This window comes from Archocentrus centrarchus, chromosome 8 (assembly GCF_007364275.1).
Source record: "Archocentrus centrarchus isolate MPI-CPG fArcCen1 chromosome 8, fArcCen1, whole genome shotgun sequence".
In the NCBI taxonomy this organism is placed as follows: Eukaryota; Metazoa; Chordata; class Actinopteri; order Cichliformes; family Cichlidae; genus Archocentrus; species Archocentrus centrarchus.
The window spans coordinates 15,870,965-15,886,861 of record NC_044353.1 but is presented as its reverse complement, the minus strand read 5'-3'; positions in this window follow the sequence as shown (position 1 = coordinate 15,886,861).

Here is a 15,897-nt window from a genome sequence, read left to right as displayed (position 1 = left end):
AGCACTCAGTGTCACTCTGATAAGAGTTAGACTCAGTGAGTATCAGGGGACCATCTGAAGTACTGTTGGACATATCAGGTAAGTTTTGGTCAAGATCGGGTAGATTGTCAATATCAGGCGGGTTGTCAATATCAGGCGGGTTGTCAATATCAGAAATTCTCTTGGCATTCTGAGCGGTTTCTGGACTCTCGACAGGGTGAAGGCCTGGAGGTTCAGCACGCTGTGTATCTTGTACATTAGTCAACAATAGATCAGGTTCCACAGGACTTTCACAAACTGTGGGAACAGGAGACCCTGAATAAATTGGAATTAGTACATCATCTCCTTCATCTGAGGAGTTCTCCTCCTCTACAGCAGGATTAGCACGAGTTCCTGGCTTGCGGGGTACTGGGTTTTGGACAGGCGCACTGCTTTCCTCCATGGGCAGATACCCACATGGGAGTAGTAGATCTCTATGTAGCGTCCTTAAGGGACCATCCCTGTTCTCAGGCTTGACCATGTAAACTGGGAGGGTACCTGCTCTTCTCACCACTACATGCACAGTGGTTTCCCATTTGTCTGACAGCTTATGTTTACCCCGAATGCGGACATTTCTGACCAGCACTCGATCTCCAGCTTCCAAATCTGAGGCTGTTACACGTCTGTCGTACCTTGCTTTGTTCTTATGAGCTATTTTTGCAGCCTGGTCCATAGCTACCTGGTAGCTTTCTTTGAGACGTGACTTGAGGTTTCTCACATACTCGGAGTGAGATGAATGCTGACTCTCGTTTACTGGCAAGTTGAATGCAAGGTCAACTGGCAGACGAGGTTGGCGGCCAAACATCAGTTCATATGGGGTGAAACCAGTTACCTCATTCCTGGTGCAATTATAGGCATGGACAAGAGGTCTTACATGGTCACGCCAACAACACTTATCTTGATTTTGAAGAGTGCCCAACATGTCAAGCAGGGTGCGATTAAATCGCTCCACAGGGTTTCCTCTTGGGTGATATGGAGTTGTCCTAACCTTGTGGATACCGGCGACATGACAAAGTTCCTTGATTGTTCGGGACTCGAAATCTGGCCCCTGGTCACTATGTAGATTTTCTGGGATACCATAGTGTACCATGAAATTTTCCCACAGACACTTTGCTACTGTGCGGGCCTTTTGGTTGGGTGTTGGGATGGCAACTGCAAATTTGGTGAAGTGATCTGTGATCACAAGTATATCCTTGGTTCCACTTTTGTCAGCTTGCAGGGACAAGAAATCCATGCAGAGGAGTTCAAGGGGTCTGGTTGTGCTAATATTCACCAAGGGTGCCGCTCTTTCAGGTTGTGCTTTCCTCCGCACGCACCTGCCACATGTCCTCACTTTCTTCTCTACATCCACAGCCATCCTTGGCCAATAGAACCTGGTCCTCACAAGATCCATGGTGCGGTCGACTCCCATATGACCCATGTGGTCATGCAGGCTGGTGAGGACTGTGTCTCGAAGCTCTGATGGAAGTACAAGCTGGTAAGTTATCTGAGACCCTACCCGGCGTCGTCTATACAGAACTTTGTTCATAAGCTCAAGACGGGGGAGTTCTCGGAGAAGGAGCGGGAGATCAGGGAGTTGATCCCGCAATGTGGGAGGTGGTGTGCTCCCATGCTCCATCTGGGAAATGACATGTTTTATGCATTCATCAGCCCTTTGCTTATCTGCCAGTTCGGTCTCAGACAGGTGGGGGATGGTTGGCAGGCCACCAAACCGTTCGTCCTGTCCATAGCTGTCGGGTACAGCACTAGGGGACATGGCAAGAGTCTCCACTAAAGCAACGCAGTCTGTCTTCCCCTCTTCCCCATCATCAGGACGGGCACTGTAGATGAGCTGCCTCTCACAAATTGCTCTCACAACTGACTGATCTACTGCATTGATGTTCTTTGGATCAGAGAGGTGATCTTGCGTGAACTGTTGAATGCGCTCTCTTTCTTTTTGAGACCTTAAATCATCTGCCAGTACCCCATGGGGTCTTCGAGATAACCCATCTGCATCTCCATTCTGTTTTCCTGGACGATAGAGGAGTTTGAATGAGAACGTGGATAGCGCTGATAGCCATCGATAGCTGGTTGCATCAAGTTTTGCAGAGGTCAGGATGTAAGTCAGTGGATTGCTATCTGTTACAACAGTGAAGTGGTTGCCGTAAAGATAATCACTGAACTTCTCTGTCACCGACCACTTGAGTGCCAAAAATTCCAACTTGTGTGCTGGATATCGACTCTCACTTCGAGACAGCCCTCTGCTTGCATAGCCTATAACTCGAAGCTGGCCCTCTTGTTCCTGATATAACACCGCTCCCAGGCCAGTGGTGCTGGCATCGGTGTGCAATATATAAGGCTTCTGGGGGTCAGCAAAGGCTAATACAGGGGCGGTTGTAAGGCTCTGAATGACTGTCTCGAAAGCCTGCTGGCAACCTGGCGTCCAGCGACTTCCAAAGGGCTCTTTCGGGTTATGGTATTGGTCTCTTCTCTGTGTTATACCTACTGGTTTCCCCCTTGATTTCTTGTGGTAAGGTGGGTAACCAGAGGTCAAATTGTGGAGAGGTTTTACGATGCTAGAGTAACCCTTAACAAACCTCCTATAGTACCCAGCAAAACCGAGGAAAGATTTTAGTTCTCGCAGGGTCTGGGGAACAGGCCATGATTTAAGGGCTGCTATCTTCTCAGGATCAGTCTGAACCCCATCTCTGGAGACTATATGGCCCAAGTATCTAACTGAGGTCTGAAAGAAGATGCATTTTTCTGGGGATAGCTTCAATCCGAACTCTTTGAGGCGAGTGAGAACCTTCATAAGTCTCTCCTCGTGCTCCTCAAGAGTTTTGGAGAATACTATCAAGTCATCCAGGAATACCAGCACGTCCTTCAAATGCATGTCCCCCATGCACCTTTCCATCAATCTCTGGAAGGTGCTGGGAGCATTAGTTACACCCTGGGGCATCCTGTTGAACTCCCAGAATCCGAGGGGACATACAAAGGCTGTCTTTTGTCTGTCTGCTTCTTCGACCTCGATCTGATAGTATCCTGACTTTAGGTCGAGTACAGAGAACCACTGGGAACCACTGAGAGCTGAGAATGTGTCCTCCAGCTTTGGAAGGTTGTATGCGTCTTTTATAGTCTGGAGATTCAGACGTCTGTAGTCAATGCATAGCCGTACTTGGCCATTCTTTTTCCGTACTACCACTATGGGTGACGCAAAGGGTGACTCTGACTCTCTGATTACTCCTGCATCAAGGAGCTCTTGAATGTGCCTTCGGACAGCCTCAATGTCTTGAGGGTGTATTGGTCGGGCACGCAGTTTGAAAGGGGTTTCATCTGTGAGTTTTATGTGGTGTCTCACTTTATCTGTCTGGCCAAAGTCCAGATCATGCTGCGCAAAGACATCAGGCATGCTGTTGAGCTGCCGAGTGATGCGCTCTCTCCATTCAAGTGGGACTGGGGAGTCACCAAAATTGAAATGTAAGGTGGACTCTTGAGATGACTGAGTTTCTGGGGTTCTTTGGAGGGATTCTGATTGCTTGACTATGCCATGTTCTTTTAATAGGATGGTCTGATAAGTGCCAATCTCTGCAATAGTGCTTTTTGCAGGGATGACAATGTCATGGTCTGACTCATTGCTTATGACTACTGGCAACTTATGGGGCCGCAACCGAGGGAAGTCAACTAGACCAGCTCGAACCAGCAGCCCACCTGGCAAGGGGGATGATGATGGGTACTCAATAATAACGGATTTTTCACCTTGGAGGCCATTGGCCAGAGCAACACCCTCCACCACTACTGTTTTACCGGCTGGGATGACTTGAGGGCTCCTGCCTTGCATTCTCACCAACCCCTGCTGGTCATTACTTGCTTGTTTTCGTCTCAGCTCAATAAGTTTGAAAACTACTTTGTAGCCATATGGGAGAGAATGGCGACAGATTACATCAGTCCCTGAGTAAATGTCAAACAATACATCTAACGTGTTTGTGCCTATAATCATGAGGGACTGTGAGGTATCAGGCACAACTAAAGCGAGTGTGGTCACATCTATCGAATCCCCTAAGAAGTCTTTTGGAAAAGTTATGGTAAGCTCAACATAACCAAAATATGGCACCAACTGGCCATTTGCACCTTCCACTTCTAAGAGGTCGTGCAGGGGCTTAATCTCCTGGTCGGAGAGGTATTGCTTGTAAAATGACTCAGGTACAGTTGTAACTTGCGATCCTGAGTCAAGAAGACAGCTAACCTCTTCCCCTTTCACAATCACTTGAGCTGTACTCTTGGTACCAACCAACCGTTTGGGCATTTGGGAGGGTTGGTTCTGCTTTGAATGTCGTAGGCCAGAGCGTGGTTGAGCATTAAGCTCTTCCGCGGATGTAGTCGCCCCACAGCTCTTGACAGAGAGTTTGGATTCACTTGGCATGTCTGAGGGACATTGTTGACTCCCCTCAGTCCCTGTTTGTCCCACAACAGGAACTGTTAACCGTTTAAAGGTGAGGCAGCACCATTTTGTGACTCCCACTTGAGCTGTCTTTCTTTCAACTGCTTCTTCTTTTCTCCTACTAGGATAGGGTTGGGAGGGTCAGTGCAACGTGAGGCAATATGCCCATCTTCGCCGCAGTTGAAGCAGTACCAGGGTTTTGGTTTGTATATCTGTTTCTTTTTAGTCTGCCTTTGTGCGTCTGCATCCCCTTCCTCTGGTCTTGACATTCTGCCCTGAGGTTTCCATGGAGATCCCTTATTTTTGTCTTTCTTCTGTGTCATGAATGTAGTTAACTGACTTTGTAAACTGGCCACCTGTTTCCTCAATTCCTCAATGGCATTTTTACTACCCTCATGTTTCTTTTCTGGCTCACAAGCATAGGCACCTTGGAGCTGCAACTGGGCTCTGTGTTTTGTGGTACCCATGTGTTTTTTCATACGACTACCTTTTGCTTGTTGTCGATCTTCTTCAGAGCGAATCAGTAGTAGGAGATCTGAAAACTGGGGGGGATCGGTTTTCTTTTGTTCAAGCTGCAAGGCACTCAGCAGAGCGTCATCCCAACAACCCCTGCAGAATTGTTTTAGGAGATGTTTGTCAACCTCTGTACAGGCAATTCCACCCCTCTTTGCAACGCGGCTTAATGCAGCCTGAAGTCGATGGAGGTAAGTGGATGGTTTCTCACCTGGATCTTGGAGAGTATTCAAGAATCGGGCAAAAAGTTCCTCCCCATCTTCCACTGTGCCAAAGGCGGAGTCTAGGAGCTGCAGGTAGGCTGCGGGTGATGACTCAGGCCGTAAACCCCTTACTATATCCGCTGCTGGAGGAAGCAGGCTCTCAAGAATCTTTCTGGATATTTGCAAGGGAGGCATACTAGGATCACTTTGGAGTAGTTCAATGTGTGCGCGCCATGTGTCATAATCGGTTTCATTATTAGGTCGGGAAGTTTTCCCGGAGAAAGAGCGAAGCCTCACTTGGGACTGCATGGGTGGAACAACATCTTGACTCCGTACTATATGCTCAACCACGACCTTCTGGATGTCAGGTGGGTTCATATCACTTAATGAAAGTGGCAGTGTCCTCCCTTTACTAGTGAGGGTGACATGGTCAGTGGCACCTTTGCTGCTTGGTGTGGCATTTAGGAAAATAGTGGGATCTTGTTGCTCTTTAATAGTGGGTGAAGATAGTGTGATGGTCTCAACATGTGTATGGGGAGAATCTTCGGCTACGGGTTGAATGGCTTCAACATCCTCCCCAATCTGGGACATTGTTTGCTTCAACACCTCACTATAGTCTTTGCCACTCAGCTTGGCTAGTTCTTTAAGTTCAGCTAAGTAAGTTTTTGTGACATTACTTCCAACCTGGGCAGCATATACGCTACTGAGTGCACTGATTTCATACACAACAGTGGGGTCATCATGTGAGGTGTATTTATAAGGTAAGTGAGCCTCTAAACCTTCTATGGCTGAACCACTGGAATATTCAACGATCAGGTTTTGGTGGAACTTAGACAATGAATCATCAACAGAAAAGCATCTCTCAATCTTCCCATAATGTTTCAGAAAGTCGATCACCTGCTCATCTTGGCTGGCCACCTTAGTGACTCCGCTGATAATAACTGCGTTTGGAATTTTGACGCCAGACTTCTGTATGAAATCCATACTGATCACGTCTCAGTATTGCTGCTAAATTCAAATGGCTCCTGGCTGGCTCGCCACTTATGTAACCAATTTCCCGAGATACGAGAGCAGATTACATTTAATAGTGATATAACTGATAGAACAACTGTGGGCCTAAGATCAGAAGAACCTGGTTCGTGGAGCCAAGGAATAAAGCAGCAATAATGAGCCGAACACAGAGATGAAATTGAGAAGCAACTCTTATATTGTTACATAATAAAAATAAAATTTGCCATGGCTTACAATCAATTAACTGAAAACCCCAAAACAAAAAAAGAAAATTGTGCACAAGTCCCACTAGGGATGAAAAAGGAAATTGTCCGTCTGAGTCTCTTATGGGAAAGACAGCCCGTGTTGCAGGTGTACCGGGTATGCTGAGTCTATCTGAATGGTCTGTATGTGTATATGTGTGTACTTGACTCTTTCCTTCTCTGGATCTGGGTCTTTCTCCAAAGTCCTTTTAGCTCGCCATCGAATTGGATCGGAGTCTCGCTGGGTCCTCAAGACTGTTTTTCTTGTCCACTCAAAAAACCTGACCTACAGATAAGGTCATACATGTACATGTCCATTACTTCATATTCTTAGATGCATCATTAAAGATTCAAAATCAACATATCTATTGAATTTAACCTTGGTCATATGTCCTCAGTCAGTTAAATATCTGTTTTAGTTGTACAACATTCAGCAATTCAAAACTAATCAAACATGAGAACTAAATATTCAAGCACTCATATTACTTACTGTTCGTGTGAACAATGTTCTACTAAGTTACAATTCAAATCAATCTTGTGAAAAGTTATCACAACCTGAATAAACAAACAATTTTAAACAAAACGAGTACACATACAAGTTGGTTTAGAGGTATCAAAGAAGTGTGCTTAATTTCTTCCCTTGCATTACAGGCCTATTAATACAATAGAGAAACTGCACCAAAAATTGCCCTCTAACCTGCTTTAATTTACAAAAGAGGAATAGAGTTCCCCTATAATTTGAACTTACAAAACACATTTAGCAACAACACACAACTACAACTCTTCTTAGCATACATTACAATACATAAATCACACTGACTGCAGCCTACTCGCAGCTACACATTCAGTTTGCACTTATTTCACCATAGCTCACTCATTAGCTTTAATTCCAGCAGCCGAAACAAGCTAGCTGTAGCTAAACGAAACGTGGTTCTCACCGTTGCTCTGGATTTCAAACGGAGTTTGTTAGCTTCGGCTCATCCACAGCTCCCAACGTGAACGGCAAAACCAGCTGCTGTAACTCGTCTCCCTTTGCCGAATCACTCTCTCCTGAACTCGCAGCAAGTAAGCTAATTGCTTCTGGCTTTCTCTTCACTTTATCAACCGAGATGTTCTCCCTTCAGCATGTAGCTACCTTCTCCATTTGCGCCTCGACTTCACCCTACGCTTCTGAGCGTGATTCCTGATTGGCTGCCGAACAGCGTAGGATCGCATACACTGAACGATGCATTCAAGTGCAGTAGGGCATTTGAAATTTAAGCATACACTCCTATTAATTCCATTTTCCTTTCATTAGTCAGTTTTGTCACCTGGGCTACAACTGACTGAGAGAAAAAAAAAGAAGAGAGGAGAAAAACTGTTGAGCTGCAGCTGTGCGGGGAAAGCTGGGAGCATTAAAGGGCTGCGGCCTGGCTGTAGATAACTCCAAGGTCAGAGTGAAGACTCAGAGCAGAGAAATACATAGTCTGGAACAGACAAACAACTGGCAACAAAAAAGACCTAAATATTGTAAATTTAAGGACAAAGATCAGTTGGAAAGAGGTTGAAAAAAATATACATGGTTAAACTTTGTAATAGTAACTTAACATACGGCAGAATAAAGCAGAAAGATTTAGAAGGAAAAAAAAGAGACTGTTAGTCAGCGGCTTATTGCTCGGAGGCTGTAAGGAATCAGGCAGACCTCCTGTATGTAGTAGAGGCAATAAAATACCAAATAGAGAAAAATTAAAAGTAGAGTTAAACAATAAACAATAGTAATATTATTAGAAAAGTAATTATTCATAAGAATAAGTAGGAAAATATGCTATAAGCCTCCCATGAAATACAGGAGGACACAGAGACAGCCAGAGTAGTGAACTGTAAGAGAAGACTAAACTGCTCTAAATATGCAGTGATAGTGTCAGGAAACCAACAATAGTAAATATAGTAACAACAGTAACAAAAACGTAACATAATATCAGTAACTGTTATATTACAATGCAAAACACTCCAACAGGTAAGCAGCCCTTAGCCTATTATAGTACAAAGTTGGATAATGTTGAAGCTGGCCTTCCACCTTGTTATCAGGGGTTGGCAGCTGCTGCATTTGCCTTTCACAAAGCTGCATCCATAACTATGGGGCATCCTGTCACATTATATACATCACACTGGCTGCATGCTCTACTTTTCAGACCCAGATTTGTAATTGCCCAAGTTAGACGAACAGGGTATGAAGTAATTTTATCTGCCTCAGAACTCACCATACAAAGATGTAATAGTATTAATCCTGCTTCTAGGACGATAATTCCGGATGAAGGAATTCCTCATAATTGTCTGCAGTAGACAGATTTATGAGTGAAAGAGAAGATTTATATAACGAGCCCTTTGCAGCAGATTTGACATTATTTGTGGACGGCTCCTGTTTTAGAGATGAAAAGGGGAGCCACGCAGGGTGTGGCATTGTTCAACTCAATCCTGTAGATTAAAGTTTTACTACTTTACAGGTACGGAAGCTTGATCAGCTGTGCCCGTAGCCCCGTTGACCCACCACCATCACATTCTCAGGCAATGAGATAATTCTTCCCAATCAGCATGACCTTTGATCAGTCTGAGGAGCCCAGCTGGCCGGCCCCACCTAGTACACCTTGTGCTGGTGTGCCAGAAGCAGTGATGACACCCTGGGGAGACATAAGAGATCCTGTGGTGCAAGAATTCTTCATTTATATGTCGTTTGAAACTTTCGAGCTGAAATACAGAAGCTGCCAGCAGCGTGGGCCCACAAATTGTGGAGGAAGCGAAAGTTCCTGAAGTCCCCTGGCAATTATGGCCATAAAAAAGCAGCACCATCTGAGCTACACCGAGAAAGAGAGCAGAATGTTGAGCGCCTCATTCGCCATAACTTCATGTGGCAGATGGGTTACCTGAAAGCCAGATATGAAATGGAAGCGATTAAGATGCAGAATGCACAGTCCTGCAAGAGCAATGCTGCTTTGGAACGTGAGCTGACTCGTCTGAAGGGTCAGGCGAGAGAGCTTGAGAAGAGATGGGATTTCTTGAATAAGATGTTAGCTGTTGCTAGAGCTATTATCAAGGAACAAGCCAGTGTTAACCAAAGGCTCACTGCTGAGAGGGATAAGCTGAAGGCGATCAACGACCAACTCAAGACCAACCTGAAAAAAGAAGAAAAAGGAGAAATCGCCACTGGGGCTCATATGTAATCATGAAATTATGATTGAACAGAAAGGAGGAAAAATAAAGAAAGCCAAAATCTTGTTCTAAATCATGTCTTTATATGATTTATCTTTCAATAGATGTGCTGCAGTTTAGTCTTTGGTTTGTAATAATAGTCAATTAGTTTTCCTAGTCTTAGCTTAGGTTTGTCTTGCATGCATATTATACACTTTTATATACATTATGTGTTACACTTTTATACTGTGCTGTGATTGCACCCCCCCCCCCTTCCTTGCACAGCAACTGCTTGTATTTCATTTATATTATTTGAAGTACTCTTTAGAGCTTGCTAAAATATATAGACATGACATAATAGCTCACCCATTTAATTTAGTTTTGCACAATTTTTTAAGTGATTTCTTTTGAATGTTTTTGATGGATGTGGTACCCAACAAAGGGTACCATAGGAAGTAAATGTGGGATTTTTTTTGGTATGTTTTTCTATACTATTTTTTATGTTTTTACACAACTTTTGATATGTTTTTATATACTGTTTTTGATGGGATTTATACTGCCTTTAATAACTTTAAATCAAGAAGTTTTCAGTAATAATCATTATAAGAATACTGTGGATTATTGAAATGTTTGATTATTCAGTTAAAACACTGATTTTGTTGTATGTCTGTCTGATTGATTTATACTTATTCCGGATAAGTTTATGTTATCATTTAATTGCATTTATCAAAAGAAATTCTGTTTTTGTTGTGACTCATTCTGGGGATGGTTGTGCAGGTGCAGGTCATAAATCAAAAAGATTTGAAAGTTTTCAAAGGCCATCTGGGTTTGGGAAAATTTTCCATAATGTCATTTTTTTTACAGATGAGGTAATGAAGCTGTCAAAGAAATGCTGAGTAAGCATCACGTGAAGGCTCGTGTGAGTGGAAAGATACCAAGAAGAGCTGGATAAAGATAATAGGTCAAGCAATCCTGTCCATAAAGCTGAGGCCACTTTGGCATCATATTCCATAAAGTGTTATAAAAAGGCTAAGATTCTAAATCAAAGCAAGTAAAGATATTTAAAATGTGTAATTATTCTTTATTCATTTGGGCTAAAACTGGGAAGCAATTAGTACTAAAAGATACAATAAATAACAGATATGATAAAGATTAAAAGGTGCTTAGAAGACCCTTTGAGTGATAAATAGCAACTCTCAGAAGCCCAGAGAGCTTTTTCGCTGCCTCCTTCTATCACCTGTGAACCTGTGACCTGCATCAACCCCTGGGGGAGCTTCGCTGTTTCCTCTTTATCTTTTTTCCATGCTTTTGCTGGATACTTTGTTCAATAAATAAACTGGTAACAACTCTGCTCTGTTTTTGTGGATTTGTCCTCAAAAGTTGGCTCTAATTGGAAATAAAGGACCTTGAAAGATAGCTTATCAGCCTAAGAATGGAGGGCTACTCCCATCAAATTTCTGACCTAACACACTCTCTAAACTAAAAAAAATAGTTCTGTTGTCAGCCCCTTTTCCTCACCACTGTTTGTTTTGTGTAACTGTTCATACTGTTCATTTACAATGCAAAAAGAAAAAAAAAGGGGGGGTCATACAAATGTTTCAACCTCAAATCTGTGAATCCTTAATAATAATAATATTAATAATAATTTGCATACCACTTTTCGAAACACATAGTTACAAAGCGCTTCACAGTTTGAATAAAAGCCACACAAAGTATACATGTTATGAGCATACTGTACAGACACATCATCAACCATTTGGTCAGGCATTCATTCCAAAATACACACTTCTGCACAGGCAAATAGCTGCAAACTATGTCCCAAATTAAATAATAAACCCAAATTAAAGAGGCAAAGAATACAGGGAAGCTAACTAATAAAAATTGTTTTCAGCAGTCCTTCAAAACAAATCTAAGAGCTAACACGCTGAAGAAGGCTGTTCCAATAGGTGTGATATGTGAACACTGGCTAGTTTTTGTTAGCAGTGTTGGATATTTTCATCACTCTGATATTAGTATTTTACTGTCATTATTCTATATCATTTATTAGTACCTATATTAATCACACACTGGATTAATGGTTGCATTTTATATTGTTTGTCACCTACATTGTCTCTCACACACTGGAACACTGCATGCTTTAAGTGAGTGGAAAAGACTGAGGCCTGCTCGGCTCAGGGCCTCATTTTTTTCCCCTTATTAAAACCACACTCATTCATGTTTAGAGTCTCACTTTTATCCAGTGTGCACTTTTAACACTATATCACCAGTTTAACAGAGGTCAAGTTGCTGAGAACTGTGTGCCTCGAATTTGGGGTTTGACGTCCCACCTGCGTTAATTTAATAATATGGGGAAGTAAATTTGTATACTAAGGCCCCGTTTACACGACACCGTTTCAAAATGAAAACGGCGTCGTTTTGATGCATTTCAGCCTTCCGTTTACACAACAACGGAGTGAAAACGACGTGTTTTGGAAACGGGGTCCAGAGTGGAGCATTTCAGAAACGCACCAGCTTGCATTCTCGTGTAAACGCTTGAAACCGGGGTGATTTGAAAACGGGTGGCTCGCACATGCGCACTATGGTTGCGACGGCCACAGTGCTTCTTGTGCTTTTCTTGTGTTTTTTACCATTTTGTAATTCAAGGTTGTGTGCACCAGCGATCCAACCTCATCGTCAGTCCATACAAAACCTCTCACATTGGCCGTTTTGTAAGTAATGATCAATTTGCCGCGCTTCCTACTGTGTCCCTCCATGCATGCCCATCTTGCGTAAACAAGCTTTGCAAAGAGAAAACCAACGCCAACTTGTGGCCTTGCATGGGAACTACATCGTTTTCATCGTTTCACGTGTCATCGTGTAAACGCAAATCATTTCTGAAATGCTATTGTGTAAACAGAAGGCTGAAATGCATCAAAACGACACCGTTTCCAGTGGAAATGGCATCGTGTAAACGGGGCCTAAGATAATACCGCCCTAAAGTGTTTTTAGTAATGAGGAGTCAAGGACAGCTGTGCAGGGGAGTATTTCTGTGGGAGGTAGGTTCACACGGGAAAGAGTGATCATATTAACCCCTGGTAGAGCGGGGAGTGGAAATGGTGGAGCTCAAAGGTGACTGGTCTGTTTTATGGATGGGTCAATGGCAAGTGGACGGTTACTATGTTTAAGGGTATAAAACAAGGTGCTTGGTCTGGGCTTCTCACTTCTTTCATCCATTTTACTCACTTTTTCACTCACTTCTTTTTTCCACTCTTTTAATTTCACTTCTCACTTCTTACTTTTCAACTTCACTCACTTACGGTCCTCTCCTCTCCTTCTACTCTTTCTGTTCCTGCATCTTTCTCTGTCTGTGTGTGTGTGTGTGTGTGTGTGTGTGTGTGTGTGTGTGTGTGTGTGTGTGTGTGTGTGTGTGTGTGTGTGTGTGTGTGTGTATCTTAGTTTTAACTATGTTACTCTCTGTGTTTTGGTCTTTGTCTGTGTTTTGTGTAACTACGATGTCTAATAAACAGCCTGCACTGGAACCTGTTCATCCCAGTGATTTTTTTGGAAGCTTTGAATTTAATTGGGTTTGAATTTTCAGCCAAAAGGAACATGGAGACCCTTAAAAATTTTACCAACAGCATCTGTTGGGGATTTTTTTTTTTTATTATTTTAATGTTGATATTCACAGCTATTATTCTGCACACTGCGTGTCTAAATTGGTATGAGGGATTTGAGGCCCGCTGTATCTGCCCTCATTTCTATTCGGGCCCCTAAATTTATCTTCCACTGTATTCACTCTTATTAAGACATAATCTTTAATTCATTCCAGATTCATGCCTGAGAGCCTCAGTTTATTTACTACCCACCTGGGTTCATGTTCAGGGCATTGCTCTCAGCTGTAGCCCACTTTCAGATTTCTTCTTGGTAGTGGGCATAAATCTGCCCACTGTTGGGGTTCATGTTTAGAGCATCGCTCTCAGCTGTTGTGAACTTTCTGATTTGTTTTTGGTGCTGGGAATGAATCTGTCCAAGCAGCAGGCCCTTAGGCCCTATTTTTAAGATTAGGCTTAAAACTTTCCTTTTTGATCAAGCTTATAGTTAGGGCTGGATCAGGTGACCCTGAACCATCTCTTAGTTATGCTGCTATAGGCCTAATCTGCTTGGGGGGTCTTTTGTCCTGTCTCCCTCCCTTCAGCCCTAACCGGTCATGGTAGATGGCTGCCCTTCCCTGAGCCTGGTTCTGCTGGAGATTTCTTCCGGTCTTTACCTACAATACAAAGCTTTGGGGTGACTGTTTGTTGTGACTTAAGGACAACGACAATGACCACAAACACAGTGTCTGTGCAGTAAAATACACCTGAATAGAAAAACACATAATGGAACAGTATTAGTCATGCATTGCCGTCCCCAGAGCCGGGTCCTCAACATTATTGAAGCAGTGTGGGATCATCTTGAAAGAGGACAGAATAAAAGGCAGGCCAATCCATGGCTGACAGTGTTCCAGTGTGTGTGCCAAGATCACTTTAAAAAGGAGCTGCCATAGCTACATGTAGCAGAGTTTGAGCCTATGTTCATCCTACCAGTCCACTCCAGAGCTCTCCCCTGTCTCTGCCTTATCCTAATAATAGCTTGTCAGGTCATAACCAGATATTATACATGACATCTTCAATCTCTCTCCAGGTCTCTTCACCTCAGAGGGAGACTGCTCCAGTTTGATCTCACTCCAGACTCCTAAATTAAACCCATCTCTCCCACAATTTAGAACATTTTATAATAAAAGCACTTTGAGTGCTAAAAACATTTAAGAAATCCCTGCCAGTCCATTTATTTTTAAAACCACTGAGCCAGCATCTTCCACGTCAAAGAATAACCAGATATGTGAAAAAGCTGATAATCTCCTCACAGGATCCAACAAGTTTGAACTAATGTGAGTGCTTCTATTTTCTCCCTGACACACACAGACGTGTAATTTTGTTCTGTTATAGTTCAGGTTGGGAGACAAACTGTAATCTAAGAGAATTAGAAGAAACAGCAGCTTTCCACCAGAATGAGGAATTTATCTTCTCATGTGAAGATAATGATCCACTGCCATGTCTGAAACTACTTGTAAGATGTAAAATAGTATTTCAGTGTATGTCATACTTTATTGGGTGTGAAAGAGCTCTCTAAATTGATGGCATTAATTATATAGGGGAGTCTAATAAAAACTGTAGGATTTTGTACAGCTGCTTAACAATCTCCAGTCACTGTGACTCTCGAACACAATATTAAACAGCAGAATCTTCAGTCTTCAGGCTGTTTATCTGCAGATGCAGATGCGCTCTGCTGTCATCCCTGGAGACAGTAAACCTGCCTCGAACTGACTGTGAGTAGTATTTGGTACTCCCAAATGTATGAATAGCAGTCCACTCCAGTCCTTTTCCAGGAGCCTGTCTGACCCAGGCCATCCAGTAGTCGCTGAATGTGAATCCAGAGGTTGAACAGCTCAGTCTGTGGGATTCTCCAGGTTGTTTAACTGCTGGTTCAGATTCTGTCAGAGTCTGACCATCAACACCTGTCAAGATAGAGAGAGAATCAATGACATGCAGAACTTAGAAACACAGACCCAAATATTTTAGAAGAATATTAAAGAAACTCTTCACCTGCCAAGCAGACAGTTAAAAGCAGCAGTCCCGCCCTGTAGTTCATCATGTTGGGATGAATCCACTATTCTCTGTCATCATCTCTGAAGTCAGATATGAAGAGGCAGAAGTTCAGTGGTTTTGCATTGACTCCTCCTCATGGAAGTATATAACTAGACTGGGATTAACATTCAGATTTATAATCAAATAATTAAAAAATGTGTTAAACCTAAAGGAACAAGTCTGTTTTGAATTTGATATTGATGTAAAAAATGCAGAGAGTAAAACTAAAAAGTTATAAGGAAAACAAATACTCAAGTAAAGTATAGATATCTGAAAATTCTACTTAAGTACAATAAAAAAGTATTTGTACTTTGTTTACTTGCCACCTCAGAAGTAGTGTTTAGATCTGGTTAAAAGTCTCACCCCGGGACACAAATTCATGAAGATAACCGTGTGAATGATGAAAAAATGATAAGCATGCTCCTGGTCTCACTCCTCACCTGATGTGCCAACATTAGATTTTAAATCCCTACATTTTTTGACTGAAGATTCTTAAATCTAAGGAATCTATTAAAAAAAACAAAAAAAAACCCCAGACTGAGACAACACCGCTGTACTTTACCAGAAACAGGCCAGAGCAGACACTTCCTGCCCAGGAGACTGAGCTCGTTCGGGGTGCCGGGGGCAGTCCGAAAACACAACTCTGTGGGGGCATCAGCTGTTTT